Source organism: Anser anser (genome assembly GCF_964211835.1).
Source record: "Anser anser genome assembly, chromosome: 7".
Taxonomy (NCBI): domain Eukaryota; kingdom Metazoa; phylum Chordata; class Aves; order Anseriformes; family Anatidae; genus Anser; species Anser anser.
Window position 1 is genome coordinate 25,493,180 of NC_139727.1, and position 21,860 is coordinate 25,515,039.

Genomic DNA, 21,860 nt, shown 5'->3' on the forward strand with positions numbered 1-21,860 from the left:
TATGTACTGTGGCCAGAAACATAATGGGGTGGTTGCTATGAAGAAGCATGTTAGGTTTGCTTATGTGAAAAATATTTTGAAGTACCTCACTAAAAACAGGGCTGCAACATATAGAACACTATTTTACTATATACACTTTTAAAATAAATGGAAGTGATTAAACATTCCCAAGAAGAAAGTAATCTGAACTCTGAGAATGTAGGGAAGTTCACTAGGTTCAGGATCATCTTCATGTATAAGTGAATCGGTAAATTCTTGAATCTTGTGGTAAATTCTTGAATCTTGTGGTTATTCTAACAACCAAACCTTAACTTACATTTATGGACTTTTTGAGTATGCCATTATGATTAATCATTTCACCTAAAGGGCACTGGAGAATTTTCTATTTTTTTTATGAATTTAGCATGCAATAGTCATCTGCAATTTTGATACTCCTATGGCTTTGTTGAAATCGTATTCTCTGTCTATCTTTCAAACCATGGAAGCCAGGAATGTTTTACCAAAGATACTTTTTAGAAGCTGTCAGGATCGTTTTGCAGTCTTGTTTTTTTTTGGGATTCTTCAAAGCAAACCGAAGAAATGTAAGAATATATGTTCATTGGTATTATTCTAATATCTAATACTAGCCAGAACACTCAGGGCACTTTTTATCTCTAAGCATTTTAAAGACATTCCTTATTGACACATTACCATCTTCAATTCCTAAATAAATTAAACCAAGGCAGAAAGTTGAGGCAGCTGTCTAAATGCTTAAGATGAGGGAGATGGAGATCAGGGAAATTTTTTTGAGGGTGGGGGGGGAAGTGGTGTGTGACTCAGACGCCCACTAAATTAAAAATTGCTGACTCTTAGTCTTAGTGGTTTGGCTTCGCCCCAGCTAATTTAATGGATTGGCTGAGGATCACTGAATCATGCCTAGTCTGGCAAGAATGCCTGAGCCAACGCTGCCAGCCATGTGAGCAGAGAGGCCATGGGATGCTCTGGAGCACAATGTCTCAGTTGCTTTAAAGCTCCTAATGGTCACTGGTTACGGAGACTCCTCTGGAGCTGGGCGAGTCCATCATCAGACCTGACGGTATGGGGCTGCCCCAAAGACTTGTGTCTGCATTCTGGGCAAAGTTCAGGGAGCTGCCACACTGAATCAGGGAAAACTGGCAAGCTAGGTTAAGAGGATTTTTTTAAAAACACTTAAGCTGTGTGCATAAATATTCTATTTTGCTAGCTAATGAATCATGTCTTGGCTTGAGAAGGCTGGTGCTGCTGTAAACCTCTGTTGGCTTCAAAACACTTATCCTGGAAAGTCTCCTGTGATGCCCAGACTTACTGGGATCTAGTGAAGGGCCGTGGTGAGAAACTAGTGCCGATGCCAGTGACTCAGGTTTGGAATGATGCAGCCTGTGACTAAGTAGCTACCCTCCCAGGTAGATTGCCAAAGGCGTGTGAAGCACAGTGCAAGACACTGCTCCCAGGCTTCAGTCAGCTCTGCCTTCTAGGTTTGTATGTGTACATTTTTTTTCAGTATCAGTCATCAAGGATCGAACTCGATTGCTGTGAAATGCAATGGTAAAATCCTTTGCAAGTCCCCTGGGTGCTCTGCTTATTTAAACAGCACAGTTCATCTCGTAACAGTAGCTGACAAGCTGGAGGCTTAGAGCTCCATTGACTGGGCCAGTCTGCTGAGCAGAAGGCGTGTGTGTGTGTGTGTGTGTGTGTGTGTGTGTGAAATTGGGTATGCACACTGTGAAATGCTGCCAATCAGCAGCAGAGCACTCCAACAAAGAGCTTTTGTTGCTCTCTCTTCTCTTGGGGGTCTTGTTATGATCAATATGTAATCACCATGAGAAAGAAGCAGAAGATTCAATCCTCCTAGAATTTATATAGTTAATAATAGAGCTGGATATCTTTCCTGAGTCTAATTAAATTTAAGTTGGATGATATATCAGTGCACATTGATAATAAGATTTTTTAAAATTTAGTTAACAGTAGTTAAGTGTTTTTAGTTTTCCCTTCAGTGTCTGAACATGAAAACGTGGATGTTAGTTGTATGTAGGGATATGAATGTGTGGAGAAAAGAAAAAAAAAGAAGAAACTTGTTAACTATGAGCATTCTTAGTGTATTGAAAAATCTTCGGTCTGGGGGTTTCTGGAGCTGGAAACGAGTCAGAGCTGAGTTCAGCTCTTGAGCATATGCTCAGCTGACAGGTATGTTAAGCTGCAACAAATTGATGCATACTGCAACCTGATAATTTGTAATAGGTGAATCTCAGCCTAAGACCTGATTGGATACATGCCATTGTCTCTGAACTCCTATTTCAGTATGCCAGCTCGGCAGGGTTGGCTTTGAATAGCTTTAGAAACAGAATTACCGTTTTTAACCTCTAGAGGGACCACCAGGACCAGACATGAAGCCTGCTGTAGACTGGCCGTCAGCTCAGCCCATTCTTTTCTCTACGTTACCTGCACTGTCAGGAGACAGCACTCTACCCGATCAATAATGAAATAGTGAGAGAGGAACTGCAGAAAGTAGAATTTCGTCTGCAGTTACTGCCTGCATCTGCTGGGCTGTGTTCAGGACGGTGAGAAATCCCTTCCCGCAGTGCCCTGATGTTTCCAGCATCATCCTCTCATCTTCCTCATTCAGAGAGGAAAATGTAGGCAGAGCATTGTACTTATTTGGGTTATGACTCTTTATCATTGGTAGTTGCGGTTCAAACCACTTTTGAACCACTGTCCCTCTCCAGCCTGACTTCTGCTGCTGCAGTCAGGGCATGGTGAGCCCTCAGAAATTTGTGGGTTATATGTCGTCTGGACATTCCTGTATCATTTTTATCTCTGTCTCTGCATTAAGTGGTTGCACTGTGAAATTTCTTCTATGATCAGTTAGGGTAGAAAACTTAGTGCTTTCACTAAAAATGAGAAATTACTCATTGGCTTCTTGTTCCGTGTAAATCAAGGTCAACATGGTCTCCTTGATTCTGTATCTCCAAGCTAGTCTGAACTTGCTCTTCAGCATGACTACACTCCTTCAAGCAAAATTCTGCATAGTTTCTCCTACTCGTAGCCAAACACATCTACACTAAGTTTCTGATTTATTTACTTTAAATAAGTACAGTGAAATGCCTTGGCTACATTTTACACTTTTTAATCTTAAACCTCCATTTAATAGGGAAAAAGCTTTAGATATGCAAAATGGGCATATTGATAAAACGTTGTGTAGCCAATTAAAGGACTAAGTGGAATGAAATTTGTGTTAAACGGAGTCCTTTCTTTTCAGTGCTCCAGGTCATGGTTGGATGACTGTGCAATGCATATTTTTCTCAATTATATTGTTCTGTCCTGACTGTTGACATAGCTGTGCTCTACCTACAGTGTCATAGTGTTGAGTTAGTGATATTTGCAGAGCTGAAACTTCTGTTTTCTGTGCATGTTGAAAGCCTGGACTGTGTATGATTCTTTAAGCTGACACTGAAATATGTATCTGTGAGCCCTCACAAGGGTTTGTTTACTGTGGCCTCTCTGCAACAGACTAGAAAAGAGAGGGACACTTGAAGAGTGGAAGAAACTTTTTCCAGCTCTCCTGCACCAATTCTTGCTTCAGCTCCCAGACAAACTGTTGAAAGAACCGAAGAAGAATCATCTTGTTATTAAGTTGTTAGATTGGTAAAATGATGATTTGGGTTCATGTTAGCTTTGCAAAATATTACTTATCTAACCCTGGGTAGGTCATTTAATCTCTCTGAAGCTCCATTTACCATCACTACAGTAAAAATAATAATACTTACTTTCTGCTATCTCCTTAGTCTTTCAGGGTACTGATTGTGTAATGGTTTGTGAGCGCCACTAAACCTTGAGCTGGTGCAGCCCGGCTGCATTCACTGGTCAGACCCATTCTGTTGTATGTGTTTCTGTTGTGCCTCTGGGGGAGAGTAACAAGGGGGGACGGTGACTTTCTGGAGTGCTTTTATTCCCATTTCCCCTCAGTGGTTAACTAAATTTGTGGAGCAATAGCCTAAGATAGCAGGAGAGCAACTGCCCTCAGGGGACTGACTGCCACTTGGTGGTTACAAAATGGATGATCAAAAACAACCAACTGCAAAATGTGACAGACGCATATTAAATTCAGGGGACTCCCCAGCCATAGATTTTACTGTGTAAGTAGCAAAGCCCAACTGCAATCTGTGGGTCTAGACAGTGAGGTTAATGCGCTTTCACTAGCTTGGCTCACATCCCTAGGAAAACCTCCTCTTTGAGACCTGTTAGGGGAATGGGCTGTCCCTCCCTCAGGCTCGTCTGGAGGCTTCTCAGCTCCTCTGCAGTGGAAAGATGCAAGCAGGGAGAGAGGGGACAGTTACATGAAGTAAGGGCATTGCTGTGGCTGTAGGAGAGAGTTGGTACCACCACTAGATTGCCTACTTTGAAAAATAAACTCAACCCTGAAAAAGAGAATTGAATTGGCCATAGTGGAAGATGTTTTTGAACAGAGAACTGGGCAAGCAGTTTACAGGTACAGCAGACCTTCTTTTTCAGAGTGCTAACAGCAGTTATAGTGTGAACTATTAGGCTAATAGTACATTCATTCCTTCTGCAATCACCTTGTATAACAGGCATCTTGTTTTTCTATAGGCCTGAGGTAACAGCAAGGCGGTTTTGTCTTTTTTGCTTTTTCTGCTTGTTGGATTTCTTTTTGCAATAGCTACTGTGGTCACAAAGCACCTGTTTTTCTTCAAGGCAGAGACTGGAGACTGAAAAATCCTCTGTGATGATTATTTGGTGATGGTTCGAAGAATTCACACAATCCTTCAAGAAAATGAGGCTCTAAACTGAAAACAACATCCCACCAAAATAAAATATCATACACTCTGTGTATTTATTATAATCTCTTACAAAATTTAAAAAGTTTCCCTGAAATAAAGACACTGGGAAAGCTGAAGAAATTTTTGTTCTTTAGACATACAGAACACAAGTTGTCTTGCAACAATAAGGCAGTTTCAATCAGTAGGGATATTTTAGCACTATTTCCTGTGTGTTCAGCAAACAGAAGAAAAAGGTCATGATGCTTAAGGAAAATGTAGCATGTACATAGGTGATTGAAGAGTAGTTGAGATTTTCTGATAGTGAACTCAGTTTGGAGGATGAAATAAAAAGACCCTGGGAAGAAAAACTTCCTTGCAATTCCGAAAATCTTGGCCCATTGAAAGCTCCATTTATAGCCCATTTCATAGGGTGGTCATTTTCTATTGCTTTTCTCAATAGGGTATTAATGTTTTCGTAGTTATTTTATTCCAATAATTGTCTTTCACCTTCTTCAGTAGCTTGAATTGAAATTAGCCTATTTCAGTTCATGGTTAAAATGTAAGGTAAGCTTTCAGGGCAAAGTCTTTGTGTTGTTATGGTCTCTGCTCATCTGCAAAACCAAGCCCTATGTGCAGCAATAAATTGGTCTGCTGCCAGTTAATCTTCAGCATCTCTACTGAATCTGAAACTACCCAAGGCAAAGTGCTTGTTTGTCTCCTGCCAGTTCGGAGAGAGCCTCCTCTCCCACCCCCACCTTGGCTCGCTCAGACTGACAGATGCCTTTGACAGGGGGAACAGTCTTCTCTTCTGGCATTGTGTTTTGTGGCATTAGCAAAGAACACGTGGCTTCACAAAAGAATCTCTTGTCTTTTTGTCCATCTCCAAAGATATTCTTGTGGACTGTAGTATTGAATTGCCTTAAATAAGTCTTGCAAGACAACCTAAGGAAAATGACTTTCACTTAAAGAACTGGGCTCTTGCATCATGGCCATCTGTTCTTGACCTGCTGTGTATCTGAACATTACACATGGGGCAGAGAAATGCTGAACTCCTGATGTTTTCTGGTCGGTGTAACTCCCTGTGCAATTAACTGAGAATGGCTGGTGAGCTTCAAGCTGGCCAAAACTTTTTTTTTTTTTTTTAACCTTTCTTATTTCACAGAAATTCTTTCATACAATATGGAGTGATTACTGGCCACCCTGGTGGTCTGTCTTGACATTTCAAACAGTGACTGATGCAGCTCACCTTTTCTGCATGCCCAGGTAGTTGCTGTTGCTTTCCAGTAAGAAAGAGATGCCATCATGGAATGAGATTTGATTTCTAGGAAACCTTTGACATTGGTTAATTCCTGCTGTGAAGTATTCATCTCTCATTTTAATTTCTTCTGATCATAATGCCCAAGGGACTTTTTACTTTTGCAAGCATCTATGGTCTTCCCCCCACTAATTTATTTTTAGATTATTTTTAATTTATTTTTCATTTATTTTTAATTTCATTTTAAGAACAATTTTTAAGTTTTAAACCTTTAAGTTCAAGGTTTTATTTCTTGAAAACTGCCTCATCCCTTCTTCATGCTCCAACAATTTACTTATAGCCAGGGTACTGCAGGTTTTCACACTTAGAAGACAGTGGTGATGCAAGTGTTTTATTATTTATTTTTTATTATTTTATTTTGGTTCCATCCTGTCCTTGCATCCTGTAGATATAGAGTAACCAAGCAGCAGGAAGCAGTTTCATGGCAACAATTACATGCCTGTTTTAAGCTGAGGCGTTGCCCCAATACTGTCTTTTTTTGAAGTTTATACAAAAAGAAGATAGCAAAAAATTTCAGACATGGCCCTGTTTAATGGCTTTGTTGTTCTCCAGCCATGTTATTTGCAGGGCTTCTGCTCAGATAAATGTCCGTATGTTTAGAGCTTGTCTGAATGTTGCAAGTCTCAAGTACCTGGTATATCTATTGCTGATATGTTGTGCTTTTTTAGCATCTTCCTTTTCTTCTGCTTTTTCTGTCCATCAAACTCAGAGAAGGAAGTAAGACCGATTCCTAGAGGATTTAGTCGTTAGATTGAGAAATACAGTCCAGGCTGCTCCAGAATGAAGGAAAAATGGTTCTCCTTGTTTTGAAGTTGGTAAAATGAACAGTAAATACCAGTATCAGGCAACCTGCAGAGATCCAGTGGCTTGTCTCAGGGCTGTTGGTGTCATGTAACCTAGGAAGTCTGTAACATTTCTGGCTGTTGTTAGAGATCGCTTCTGAAATTCCCCATATATTTAAATATGTGGCATTGGTAGGGCTGAGACTCTGAACCACCCTTGTAAATTGTAAAGATCTACTGTCATGGGTGATGTTTTGTCAGTGGTTTCTGTAATACTGAGTTTTCTCCACTTTTCACCTTCTACAGTCATTAACACTGGTAATAAAAATCCATGCATTTACATCAGCATCTTTAAATTACAGTATGTCCTGTAAAGCAAATGACAGCATATTAGATTGCAGTATGGTTTGATTGCTTTCCTTTTTGCAAAAAGGAGAGAATGTACAGGGAGTTACAGTAATTTCATGTCCGTTTTAGTCCACTATGCAAAAGTAGATTGGGGCTTAAAACTAGGCCCAGTGGCTGTGGCATTGAGACCTACAGCTTTAAAGGTGTATAAATGCTTTATTTCCAATCAAATTAATGGGTCACACTCTGAAGCGCTGTAATAATAATATTTAATATTTAATATTCAGACTTAAGGTGCTATAGACACATTTTCACTTACTGCAGTTAACTTAATTTCTGCATCTTTCCTAGAGGGCTTCACCTCCAAAATTAGTGCCAGAACGCAGTGACACAAACGGATGTCCGTCAGTCAGGCCTAGTGGTTCAGCCACAGGGCCTGTAACCCCAGCAGGAGCTTGAACACTTCCAGTTCACTTTGCAGTACAGGAAATCTATACACCTGAGGCACTTGCTTACACTGTAAAATTTCACCCTACTTTTTTGATTTAGATTTTAGGCAGGTTCACTAGCCTAAACTTTGTTGTTGTTTATTATTTGTAACAGAGCAGTTCCAGGGCAAGGTATGAGGCACAGAGGAGAATGTCATTATGCTGGGTACTGTATAGATACAAGCTGAGAAGAGGATTTAAAGATGAATAGTACATTCAATTTTCCATTCTTTTTCATTGTTTTGAATTATATAATCAGCAAATAGCCCCTAAACCTGTAAAGGCAAACTTTTCAAGGGAAGGGAAGAGGAACTCTGCAGTCCAAAGTTTGCCTTTTTCCTTATACAAAGTTAATGAAGTTAATGCAAATACATTTTCCATAGAGGAAGCTACTTTACTTGATGTTTCCTGCTGGCCCTGTTTTCACATTGTTCCTTGTGCTCTTGCACTTGTTTTCCAACTGCTGCCTGCAGACTCCCATTTTACTTAGGTTCCCAAGTCAGCTTTTTTTTTTTACTTTATTCTTCTTCTTTGTTGTTGTTGGTTGGTTGATCTTCAGCAGTGAAAGGACTGCTGAAAACTTGAAAGTGAAATCGTGTGTTGGGGGATGAAAATGAAAGAAGTGAGCTAGAGTCTAGCTGAGAAACTCCACAGGCTCAGGTATCAGAATGAAAAAGTAACTAGAATAAGGTTATAAGTTGTAATTAAAAAGTCTCTTTTCTAAGTCTGAAGGCAGGTTTAAAACAACATCCAATTTCCATAATGGGTTCTAAAGCCAGGTGGGAACAGATCTCAGAGGAGTAATAAGCGTGTCCTTTTCCCTCCAATTATATCAGAGTAAGTGGGGGTTAGATGGGAGCGATACCAAGTCAACTTACTAGCTTTGTCCTGTCCAGGAGTTGCACTTCTGCAACATGAATTCCCACTTTACTAAGTCTATTTTCTTGTTCTTATGTAAAACATATCATGGGTCCTGTGAAAACATATGAGAATCTTTGCTGTTTAGAGTTCCTAGATGGTATTTACAGTGCTGGCGAAACAGAGGAGAAGAAATGGTCAGAAAAAGGGATCTGGAGAAGGAAAGTCATTACCTGTGTGTCCTTCTGTTGTCTTTTCCCTTTCTCATAGCATCAAGCACAGGCCGCTTATCACAGATTAGATCTGCATGCTTCATCACAGCCCTGCCTGCTGGCCATCAACCACCACTCTCTGTTTCTCCCATGACATTTTAAATTCAGTGACTAATTTTCTACAAGTTCTTTTTTTCCCCGTCAGTGCCCCTTATGTACTGGTGAAGCATCTAACAGCTCACTCAGATTCCCATGTTACCTTTCCAAAAATGTCTCTGTACCACCTCTACCAACAGAACCGAGCAACCTGTATGTTACGATTTCAACTTACTCCCCTTAATTCTTTCACTGTGATGTTGCACTTCCAGATCCTCTATTTTTCCCTGTCACGTTTTGTCACAGACTTTGGCTAAACGTTCAGGGACAGGGACCATCCTTTTGTAAGGACAACAAAGGCTTATAGAAATGCTTATTGATTCAGTACTGCATTAGAAATAATAAGCATCGATTGATAGAATTGTTGTAATCATAATAATGGAAAAGTACAGAACTGGAGAGGATCCTGAAAAACAAGAAAAAAAAAGTGGAAACTGAAGAACCAGAATAAAAAAGAAAAGGACACTGAAATGAAGAAAAATATCCAAGGGAAAAATGTAAACAGGAACAGTTGGGAAGTAACAAAATAAGGTAGGGAAATTTTGCAGAAAAAATATGAGAGGTAAAAAGCAAGAGAAAGGCCTGAAGATGAGAACAACAACAAAGAGTTCTGACACTTCTTATTTACACAATTTTTTTAACGTCTTTTCTGTGAAATATTAGGAACCTGGCTTTGAACTCTTCATACAGATAAAGTGAATGAATTTCAGCTGAGGATGGTAAATGTTTGCCACAAGCACTGTTTGCAAATTTTTAGCGTTACTATAAAACAAGCAAACAAAAAAATAAATTAAAAAAAAACAAAAGACAAAACTTTTTTTTTTTGTTTCTAAATATATATGTTTATACAATTAACATGTTAATTACTTTACAACAGTGTATTTGAGGCTGCAAAGTCAAGTTCTCAAAAGTTAGAAAATATGAGCATTACTATCAGAATTTTCAATAGGCATTCAAAGAGGGTCCCTCGCTAAAGGCTGTTACAGGATAGTGAGGTATCCTGGGGTGAGGTCCTAACTGTCTAAATATTATAAAGAAAGAAAAAGTAAGAATTAATGGTCTGTTTTGTCCGTGGAGGGAGGTGAAAATTGGAGTTCCACAGGGGGGTTACGCTATTTAGTATATTGATAAGTGATTTCAACAACAGGTAGAAGGTTTGCTGATGGTACTGAGTAAAGAACAAGTAAATAACAGACCAGAGGGTCTTTTGAAGAGTTACAGAAAGATCTGAGGCTATTATCAGGCAATTAATTGGTCGATGAAATTCACATAAATGCATGTAAAGGTAGCGTACCTGGCAAAAAACTATCTGAACTTTAAATACACAGCAGTGCATACTGACCTAGCTGGTACTGTTCAGGAACTTTAATAGGCAAGCCCATAAAAATATGAAGTTAGTGCTGACTAACCACTGAAAAAGGAGATAGGATTTTAGGAATTATTAGGAAAATACTGAAAAGAAAATGAGAGAATGTATATAAAGAACAATTAAATAGACAATGATTTTTCGGCATAGATAAAGACAGGTGAAGAATATGATAATGACATGAGTGGCACAGGAGAAGGACAGAAAATGATTGCTCATTATGTCCAACAGCTTGGTGACATCAAATAAAACTGTAAGTAGAACTTTCAGACTTTCAAAACTGATCAATGCAGCCTGGAGCAGGACTGACTAAACCTCTCTAACAGGCATACTTTCTTTCCTACAGGATTCCTGCCTCCTTCAATACACAGGAAGAAGAGCATTTACTTACTGAATAGCTCTTCATTGTGTTGTTTCTTTCTCATTGTTCTGTGTGAACTTTGTACCTGTACCTTGTTCATTGCAGTCTGGTTAGTCCCTTTTTCGAAAAGGTCTGAATTTTCTCATGGGTCTCTGGTGGTTACAAGATCTATCTTTTCATTAATACTTGCCTTCACAAAATCTCTTTGAGGTTGTGCTGACTTTCCCTTGCAGAATTGGATCCAGGGCACAAGGAGAATACAATTGGAATTGGTGTTGGGTACCCAATTTAAGAAAACTGGAAAGCAATTCTTCAGAGAATTCAGCGTGATAGCTCACTATGCATATTAACAGTGTTTCCCATTGGCATGGGTAGCAGATCCAACTGCTGTGTTCTTCTGGGCATTGAGACTGTGAGTAGCTTATTCAGAAAATGAAGGACTGAAATTGTGAACAGATGTAAGATGGTGTTTCAGTGCCCTGGTCAGCATACCAGGGGATTCTAGAAAAAGCAGGGATACAACTATATTCTCCAGCATAATATGCAGCTGCATTAACTGTGCAAAGCTATTCTCAATATTGTTGTAATCCCCTGTGCTGTCTGCTTCACATTTCCTGGCTTCCTTCACAACGTTTTCCTTCACTACAAAGCCTATTTCAAATCCACAGTGAGCTGTTCTCTGAAATTGGAGCAAGGGCTTCATCACAGGGCATCTGCATAGAGAAGTTAAATCATGGGCTCCAGAGGCAACATTAGTGCTGTTATTCTTTGAGGTTTTGACTTAGGAAATCTTTTTAAAACATAATTTCCTTCAATAAAAGTCCCCCAAATGAGAGTGATTCTATCAGATAGCAACATATTGACTTACTTGTGTCATCAGCTTGTAGTGCCAGTCTCACTCACAAACTCTTGCTCGTGTCTAAGACTCCCCACGCCTCTAGTTTCCTGCCTCAGTTTCTTCACAATATGAATTACAGTTTTCTCCCTGCTCCTCTGGTTCTTATCAACAAGTTTTTCCTCTCCTTATTGTACTCCTTAATCTCTGACTCCTTGTCTCAGTGTCTTCATCTCAGTAGTTTATGTAGTCACAACGCCCTGTCACACAATCCATCTCTCCTGACCTTGGCTTGTTGTTCCCCTCTTGAATTTTCTTCAACAGTTCCCAGTCCTGCCTTGTACCTGTCATCAGTAGCTCCTAGTGGAATCTGCTTGCCAAGACAGCCCCTCCTTTTCTTTAGCATCTTTGTCACACGCTTTGTCCCAAACTTCCTTCTCCCTTGATACCTACTTCTCAGAAGCACTTACAGAATTTTTATTTTCCGTTCAACCTTCATTTTACAAAGTTAACCAAGATGTTCACCATTGTAGTATCACTGGAAGAAGGAAAGGTTATAATTGATCGCAAGCAAAATTAGGCTGGAAACTAGAAGAAAACCATCTAGAGAGTGAAATTCTGTAGCAGCTTTTCAGAGAGAAGAATTCAGTATACATATTTATTTTTTCCAGTTATATTGCCAAAGACTCAAATTGTTCCTTGCTTTTTCCTTGCTTTAATCAGGGACATGGATTAGGACCAAGGCACAAATTCTTTCTGAGATTTTCTTGGGTGTGGAACAAGTAGAAAACCGAATCTGAGAGATGGGGTAAATGCTATCCCATTTTAACAGATAGCAGCTGTACCTTTTTCTGACACAGTGTAGTGTGTGCAGAAAGTCAGAATTTGTTGTGAAATATATCATAACAATAGGACACCAAAGAGCAGAACTAAGATGGACTAAGGTTTGGTTTATTTGCTTGGATACATTTTGCTGAGACTTCCATAACAATGTTGAAAGTTGAGATTCTTCACATTCCTGGAGAGATCCTGTGCCTGTAGCTGTCCCCCCAAGTCTCTCAAGAATCACTAAGTAGATGCTTTGCCGGGTGCCAAACCTTGACACAATGTATGCTTTCCTGCAGAGCAGGTATGTACAAAATTTAGCAGCAGACCCAAGAAACCAATTGTAGAGCAAAGACTGATGAGGCATGAGTTGTACCAACTCCAGAAACAAAATCGTATCATGCATTGGATGTCTGGACATCATTTCTTCCTTACTTTTCCTTTGCTGTTGTAGTATTTTCAGCTGTTTTATGCTTGCAGCATATTTAGGCAACCCACACGTAGGCTAAACTGACCAACATACTGGGGGGTCTTATGGTCCTACGTGGTCCTTTACAGAGATGTCCTCTTTGGACATAGTGTAAGTTTAAAATGTTGTATAGGTGTATTGTGCTTTTGTTTAGGAGACAAGTAAACACTGCCAACAAGACTGCGCTTGGGGGGCATGTGAGTGTGTCTCCATGGCTCTGCTGGAAAATAAACTGGTTGTAAAATATTAGAATAACAAATAAAGACAGAACTTTCCAGCAAATTAGCAGTTATCTGTCAAAAATCTCTAATCCCTCTCCCCCCACAAGGCTAAATAGGGCATGGACTGACACAGAGAAATTTCAAATAAATTTTTGTATGAAAGATACTGCACATTTATGTTGGAAAGTATAGCTCCATAGCCTAGTGAATGAATAAATACACATACTGACTCCTCCCCAGGATCACAATAAGTAATGGATGTTTTACTAAAGCTTCCACATCACAGCTTTGTTGCAATTTGATCATTCTGAAATACTACATTAATTATTAAACTGTATTGTATTAGCTACTGTTCTAATTATAGCAAACTATTTTCTCTTTTGTAGGAAATATAGAAGAATTGTCAGATAATACTGTCCTATTTGTTTGTTTGTTGATTTATTTATTTTTAATTATTTCCGTGGTGATGCTTTAGGTATTTAATGTTCTTTTATGGGTATTTCTGTGAAGCCATTTCCATTTCCATGGACTATAGCGAGCCATAATGGCAGTAGTATATGAACATAACTTTCCTCCCACTGTCTTCCCTTCAGTGAACTATGATGTGTGAGGCTTCTATGGGGTTGTATAATTTTACTGCAGAAGTGACTAAAGGCTGAGCCTTTCTTCACTGTGCACTGTGTTCCTGTTATTTATTTTTTTCCTTTTTTTTTGATAAATAATACAACAAATGTTGGTAGAAGAAAATTTAAGTCCAGCTCAGGGAAATCCTCGAGATACATGAAAGGACATTGGGATAGACTTGACATGAGGAATTTCTTTGATGATATGAAGTTACTGGATCATTGGCAGGTATGTTTGGGGTGAATGTGCCAGAATGATATTTCATTTTAAGGATTACCAACTGCTGGACTTGCCTCTTCCAGTAGAGCTGATCCCATATTAACGAACAGCAGCTAGTTCATCACAGATGCAGTTCAGAGTCTGGCTGCTTAAATCTAATCTTTCTAATCAGTTAATCTGATAAATGTCCATGCTGGAAGTGCAAGAGAATGCTGGGTGGAAGGGAACAGCTGGAATCCTTTTAAGTCTAATTGCCTCCTGTGTGCCATTATTTTCTTTTATGATGTAACCAACAATTGGACATGAAGTGTAGCATGCAGTCCACCCTTTAACATCAGTTTAGCCCTGCCAGGAAAGGGAAGGAAGGTCATTAATCCTTAACTGTGTTTATGGGCATAGCACCCCACAGTCATAATGGAAGCCTGCTCACCATTATTCTAACATTGCTAATTGAGAGGAGTTCAGCAGACGTGCCTGGTATTCTCTGAGGTCCAGCTGGTATCCAGTTTCCAGCAGAGTTTACTGAGAAACATGAAGGTCAAGTAACTTCCCCAAGGTTATGCCATAAGTGGCTCAACTGGGATTAAGACTCAGATTGTCCTTGATCCTAATCTTTTACCTTATTAACCACTGCAGTCTTTTTCTACAAATACCTAACAAGTTCATATTTGTAGATTTACAAACACAATGCCATTGTCAAACTCACTTAATTTGAGGGAATAGGTATCCTGAGAGGACAGGTAATGAAATAATATTGGCAAAGCTAACTTGAAAATGAAATGGAAAATAATTCATTAGATTTTGCTTAAGGGAGATATTATTTTAAAGGCAATGTTGTACTTCTCTCCTTGATCTCTTATTTCTCAAGCTTGTGCACATCTGGCCACTCTCCCATATCACCTGTCAATACATAAGCTATCAAGGAGCACGGGATTTCCCACTCATTGGAGTCTGTATTTACCTTTATTATATCTCAAAGAAATTGGCCGACTGACTATGTAGAAAGAAACAGTAACAAAGTGTCTGTCACTTGGTTTATTTATCTTTTTTGTAAAACCCTCTTTGATATAAACACTGAGTGTTTAGGATGGTAAAATTGCTATAATGTAGTTGCTTTCTTGATGCCCACTTGTGTGGGGTGGGGGTACTCCATCTTTAAGAGGTAAACCACTAACAGAGTTTTTAATTAGGATGAGGAAAACCCCTGATTTTCCTATCTGTAACTGAAAGCCATGGTCAGTATTATGGAGCATCAAACACTTTATAGTGCCAGCTGGTTTAAATTAAAGGCTTATTTTCTCTAAAACAAAGACATTTTCTCTAATACAATACATTACAGAACAGCAAACATGTTCACACCAATAGTCTGCTCTCTTTCTGTAAACAGGGATGGGTGCAACACACGTGTCTGGAGGACCGCTTGGAAAGCCTTGTGGAACACAGAACTAAAATAATAGCTAACATCTCACATGGATTAAGGAGCGAGAAAAACAAAAATATTTTTATTGAGCCCATTGCTAACTGCATCAACATAGTGTAACTGATCTCTAGTCATTAGGCAGTGAAATCCAAAGCCACGGGGCGCAATTAAAAGGCAACCTGACACCTGCTGTTTCCAATACATCTTCTGAAATATCCAGAAGGAGGCAATGCATCTTATCAAGGGATTGAGGATGGTAAAAGAAGGGTTTTCCACTGTAGGTTCCTACTTCAAATTTAACCTAGTACTTCGTGACCAGGAATGCTCTAAAAAGGGAGTATGATCTCTACTTCCGCTTTTCAGAAGTTGCCACATGATATTAATTATCTCAGCAAAAGTGCCAAAGATGAATGAATGTGGAAGTGGGACTCATTTGCAATGTGATTACAGGCGATCAGGTACAATGACATGGTTGTGGGGCTATGCAGAGGAACTTCTGTTGTGCTGCTGCCTTTGCCAGACCTGAATTGCAATGCAGGATTGGCCAGCAAAATATGCAAGATAATCCAACGAAATGCAAGATAACCCAAAATTTAAAAACTTCTGACCATGTAACACCAACAGATTACTAGATTTAGTCAAAGAGTAATGCTTTAAAATCCATTTGAAACCTCACTGGGAGCCAATGAAAGAGATTAAAACTGAATAAAACAGGTAAGACATTGGAAAAGACATTCAGGAATTTCCTAATAAATATCAAAAAAGGTACAAATGTATTGGTAGGAGCAGGGCAAAGAAATACTTTAAGCTAATTTACAATGAAGAACTAGCTCTTTTAGCACCCTCATGAGTGTACACCTTCACTCTGACAGATAGATGAACTGATGCAGAGAGGTCAAATGACCTGACCTGAGGTACACATGTATGGACGTGCGCCTAGGTGGTAAAAACTTATGAGAGGGCTCTACTGGCAGATATTCATAACAGTTAGAAACAAAAATGGACAGAAGTTTTGGTGTTATAGAATGCACATTGCCATGTCTTATGCTGTGGCTTAGAACAAGTTGGTGAATTAAAATATTTCGGGTTTGTGTATCTGTACCTTCTGAAACGGAAATTAACACCCGGCCTTGCTAAGGAAATCAAGATCAGTACTCAGGATGTATTTTGTAATGTTGCATCAGAGAGACAGTATATGCAATAGTATGTGGTTTCTAGTTTGTTCGCCCATCAAGAATAAAATCTTCCCCATTTTGAGAAAGGCTTGAAGATTGCCTTGTTCCCTCAGCATCTCTGTGCATTAGCAGCTGAATGCAAATTTGCATTGCTTCAAACATTTCTGGGTTTGCCAGGCCCTCTCATGTCTCATCCAGGCAATGGAGATTCCAGGTTCCTGCTCACACGAGGCTTCACTACTGATGAAAATGGCCTGGGGTCCCTCATTAGTGTCTGCTGGTACAGAAGACACTCTTGTGTTACACAACAAACCGTGCTAGCTCAGCTGTCTGTCACTAAAAGCTATGAAGTCAAGATGTCTCCTGCAGTCAGTTCTACATCTCTTTCTCTGTCATCTGGCCATAATTAGTTTTTCACAGGGTAATGGCCGCACCTCTGAGCCAGCTGATCGGTGTAACAGGTCTCAGCGCATGGAGATGGCACAGGATGCGCTGTCTAATGGCTTAATGCCTTCTAGTTGTAATTGTGCTCTAGATTCTTGCTCTTGAGTGTTGGTTCCTTTCCCTGACTAAAATCCTGACCCAATTTTCTCTATATACCTTGTCCCTGTTCCTCTTCCTGCCTCATGCTAGTTCCTAATCCTGCCCTTGATCTGCTCAGCTTTGTTTCCTGCTCTTGCCTCTTTCTTTCCCAGCCCTAGTTTCCTCTTCGAGTTACCTTGCCTGACCTCATTTCAGCTAGAACTGCTCCTCATCCTCAAGGTACTTGCATACATTTAGACTGAAATTACAATGAGCTAAATCTGATCTTCACTTAACCATGCAAACTATTTTGTTTCCATAAGACTAAAACTTAGCTGAGGACAGAGAACAGAGTGTGATTCAGTGGCTTTAGTATTGTCTAATCAAGAAATAAATATGTGGAAGTTCTATTTCTGGTACCAAGGCAAACTGCTCATGAAGGTTAATCTAATCTTTGAGCAGATTATTCTTGAGTTACACGTGGTAAAGCTGTAAATACAGTGATAAACTTTATTTTTTTTATTTTTTTACACATTACTAAGAACGCCTCTTCCATGTGTTGTCTGGCAACGCTCCCCCATCGCCACATGATGATAATTAAACAAAAATCTTACTTTAGGAAAGGCAGAGAGATGTTTTTCTCTCAAGTTTCACAAGACTTGGAACTTCCTAAGAACTCAGTCATACTACAGACTTTGGATTCAAGTGACCAGGAACTGTATTGGAAAAACCTATGCTGAGAATAAGTGTATGTTGGGATATTCCGTTATAACAGAGTCTCTTAACTGGATACATCTGTCTGGTGCGAGTGTTAGAATTATTAAAAAGGGGAACTGATTAACTGAGTATATTTAGCAGAGCATTGCCTGGCCAAAAGCAGATTCCAACAGAGCTGCAGAAGAGTAAAGCAAATGCTTTTGTGTCTTTTCCCAGCTTGCTCTAGATGAGGCACAGGGTCACCTTGATTCAGAGGTCATAGCTTTCTTTTTAATAGTTTGATTTTTCTTCTGTGAATTTGACTCAGTTTTTCAAACTCATTTAAACTTTTGGTATCCATAGCTTCTTGTGAGAGTATGTGCCCAGATTTAACCCTCAATTGCACATAGCACCCCATTTATATGTTTTGAACTGGCCTTTTTATAACTTAATGCCCTCTAATTCCTTTGCTATAAGAAATAGTGAGCAATCAACCTTTGCTCACCTCCTTCATATCACTTCTATCACATTGGCTCTTAAGTTATCCTTTCTAATGGCTAAAAAGTCTTCTGGTTTTGATATACCCAGACTGAGAAGGGAAAGCCCGAAGTGCATATAGTGTGGAAGATAAATCCATAGCAAGAATTTATGCAGCAGCACTGTGATGTTTACCGTTTTGTTCTCTTCTCTAATGGTTCTTAATATTCAATTTGCTTTTATGGTTATTGCTGAGTATGCACACACTGTTTTCATATCAAAGTTTATCACATCTCAGAGATGCTTCTTCTGGGTGGTATTAGCCATTGTGGAACCCATCATTTTCTACACAGAATTACTATTGCTTTTCCTTATATAAATCAATACTGTACTGAATTTCACCTTTGAGTTTATTGCCCAGTTCTTCAGCACTACAAACACCGTTTGCAACTCTTTGCAGAAAATTGTGAATTAAATTAATTATTTTAATCGTCAAATTTAGCCATGGTGCTATTTCAACCTTCTGCTCCATGAGTATACTGAACAATGCCGGCCTTAACAGAGATTTTTGTGGGACTTTCTGATAACTTCCAAGAAAATTGACTTTAAATTCTGAATATTATATAATAAATCCATATATTCGGGTATTCTATGCCTTCTTAACAGAGTTTCTATCAGTTTGTTCTGTATTGAAATCTGAATTATTAGTTTATAGCTCTCATAAATCCTCTAAAAGAGTGGCGACCCATATATCTCTTTTGGCACTGTTGATTTTAAGTGAAAAGTTATACCTCAGTGTGGCTCTGTAGACCTCATGTAACTCTTTCATTCTTTATTCCATTAGAATGCCTGGTTCTGGTCTTACTGACTTGGTTACCATTCTTTTTGTTGTTGTTGTTCTACAGCCTTTTCTGCTGGCATTTGGAGACAATTTAAGACAGTCTCTTACAAATATTATGTAGAGAAGCTCTAATGCAGAAACTTCTACAAGTCTGTTCTTGCAGAATGCAAATAATTCATTTTGGCTTTCTCATGTGGTTTTTTGATCTTCTGAGTGCTCATTTTATACCTTGTTTATCAGTTGGCTCTACAGATTTTCTGGAAGGCTTCCTGTTTCTGATGTTTTTCTTCTGATGTGGGCTAAAACATTCCTTACTTATGGCAGACAAAATCTAAAACACTTTTTGGCTCTTTGTAAGTAAACCTTAATCTCATCCATTTGTCTATTTCACCCTTTGATATATTTCTAAACATATACTTTATAAAATGTAATGCATTTATATTTATTTCCTGCCTTGTCTGTAATGTGATTATACACTTGTATTTACGTTTAAGTTCTTGTGTACTGATTGACAGTATCAGCTACTACTTTGTATCATCAGAACAGCGCAAGTGATTGATTGTTTTTCCAAAAGAGAAGTTCTGAATATGTTCACGGAAAGTATAGCCAAAAAAAAAAAAAAAGTCTATCCGCATGGTACAGTTGGGTGGGCAATATTACAGGTAGCAGAGGGGGTAAATCCGTACACGAAGAAAGCATGTAATAAACATAATTAGATGAAGAAAATTTATAGCCAGGAATTGACATGGCAGGCCTTGTTAACATTGGCTGGCCAAGTGCCTAGGAGCACAGTCTTTGAACTGAGAGAAGAAAGAAAAAAACATGATGCCTCTGCAATTTGCTATTTCTTTTAAGAATATCTAGTTCATAGGAATCAGAAAAGGTCTGTTGTGACTCCAGTGTCTGAGCCAAGTAATCTTACTGCTAAATGTTTGTTTTAAATTCTTGTATGACCTGTAAATTGTGTGATCTTACAGGTAGACAACATGGTATAAATGGAGGGCTCAAAGAAATTACATTTATTGTGTTCTATCCCATACCAGTTCACTTGTTAAGGGTGTTGACTTATGTTACTCTTTTTTCACTACTGTATTCTGACATAAGAGCTTTTTAACCAGGCCTTTTGGGTTTGTTCTTCCGATCTACTGATCATACTGATCTGCTTACAAAAAGCTCCAAACTGTGCTTGTTGTTAAAATAAATGCTACGTTGACTAGGTGGAGTTCAGTTCATTCATAAAGTGCCGTATATGTGAAACAATGCTTATATGAATGAGCTGCCTCGTGATTTTAAGAGATGTTCTATATATCTTTCTGTGTGATAAAACATCAATATACTGTGGAAATAAGAAAATTGCCTTTTTAATGAGAAACTGGTTTCTGATATACAAGATTATTGGCTTTGACAATCAAATATTTTGCAATGTACAGTCTCCTATCCATAACTGTCAGCAAAGGAAATTAATATCTTAATTTTGCCTCTGTGTTTTTGTTTTGTTTGATTTTTAACAATAAATATCCTGTTTTTATTTAATTGGTTAAAACAGTAGGAGAGCATAACGGTAAGGTTTCCTTTTCACAATGCCTTGTCTTGTAAACATAGCAGTATTAATGCTGACACCTAATGGTATCACTGTTAATATCTGAACATCACTGAATTCTCATTATTGATTTACCTTCACATTCATAGTGACATTGTAACGGTGAAAGAAATCAATAATTTATCTTTCTTAGTGGTTCTCATGGTGTATTCAGTCTTAGAGCTATCTAAACCATAACCATTAATACTGCAAGTTCAAATGAAGACACCTATACCATTGGTAACATTTGTAAAAAGAGAAAGTAATTTAAGTTCACGTGAGATTGAACAAAAAATGGGAGAGAACCAAGAGTAGAAGATCAAAAAACTTCTTGAGATTGGTCTATTTTTTTCTACACATATCAACAAATGTTGATATGTGTAGAATATGTTGTCAATCTATGACAAATAGGAAAATGTGAATGCCTGTGACAAATAGGAAAATGTGAATGAAATGATGTTTTTACTTTTAGCCAGATATTTCCACGTTGTAGTTCAAACATGGAATGCACTAGCAGTAACACTTTGTTATTGTTTCTAAGTCAAAAAGAAGCTCTTTCACATCTGTGACCAAATTCAGGCAAACAAGTAATCAAATGCTCATTAAAAAAATGGAGAGTTCCTGAGCTTCATTTTGTGATCTGTGTCTGGTGCTTGCTTCAGCATAGACTTCAAAATTGAATTCTCTTTTTATTTTTTTGTCCCGGAGTATTTCTGAGGAAATCCTTAAGTCGGTGTCAATTATTTGGTGTGGATTCATTTCTGATATAAGTTACTTCTGATAGTCCAGCAGAATAAGGAATAAATTGATCCAATCCCTCCAGCTATCCATAAGTAAGCTGGATACCGAATTGTGATACTCCCATTGTTTGTGGGACACCGATGTATTTGAGGAAAGGACTGGGTTTTGAGTTAAAAAAATCACATACACAGAGCTATTAGCAACAATAACAAAAATCCCATTATGAAGGCCGCTTAAATGGTCGTGTTAACAGCACATGAGGTTCACTAGCTTTTTCACAGATATTGGCATCTGATTATGACAGGTAGTACTTCTTTCCTAGCAAGAAAAGGGTTGACTCTGGCATGTTTCCAAATGGGTTTCGAAGACTTCATAGCCTTAGCTTGGGAGATCATTTTCATAACGGTTTAGCCGTTGATTTTGAAATCTTTCTTAATTTTTGGCTACAGCGGTTTTCTATTCTGTTTGCACTCAATTGCCCTACCCATTTATACCAGACTAATGCTAATGACACATGTAATGGGAAGTCCTGTAGCT

The 21,860-nt window shown here is 38.6% G+C and overlaps 1 protein-coding gene and 1 long non-coding RNA gene across 2 annotated transcripts in view; one reads left to right on the plus strand and one right to left on the minus strand.

Moving 5' to 3' along the window:
* Nucleotides 1-21,860, plus strand: part of ZNF518A (zinc finger protein 518A) — a 42,199-nt gene that overhangs the window by 8,165 nt on the left and 12,174 nt on the right. The window lies entirely within an intron of this gene.
* LOC310902461 lies at nucleotides 1,717-15,246 on the minus strand. The gene is made up of 3 exons (XR_014586738.1): nucleotides 8,818-15,246; nucleotides 8,605-8,699; nucleotides 1,717-7,258 (listed from the first exon to the last, which is right to left on the minus strand). It is a non-coding gene; the product is annotated as an uncharacterized lncRNA (long non-coding RNA).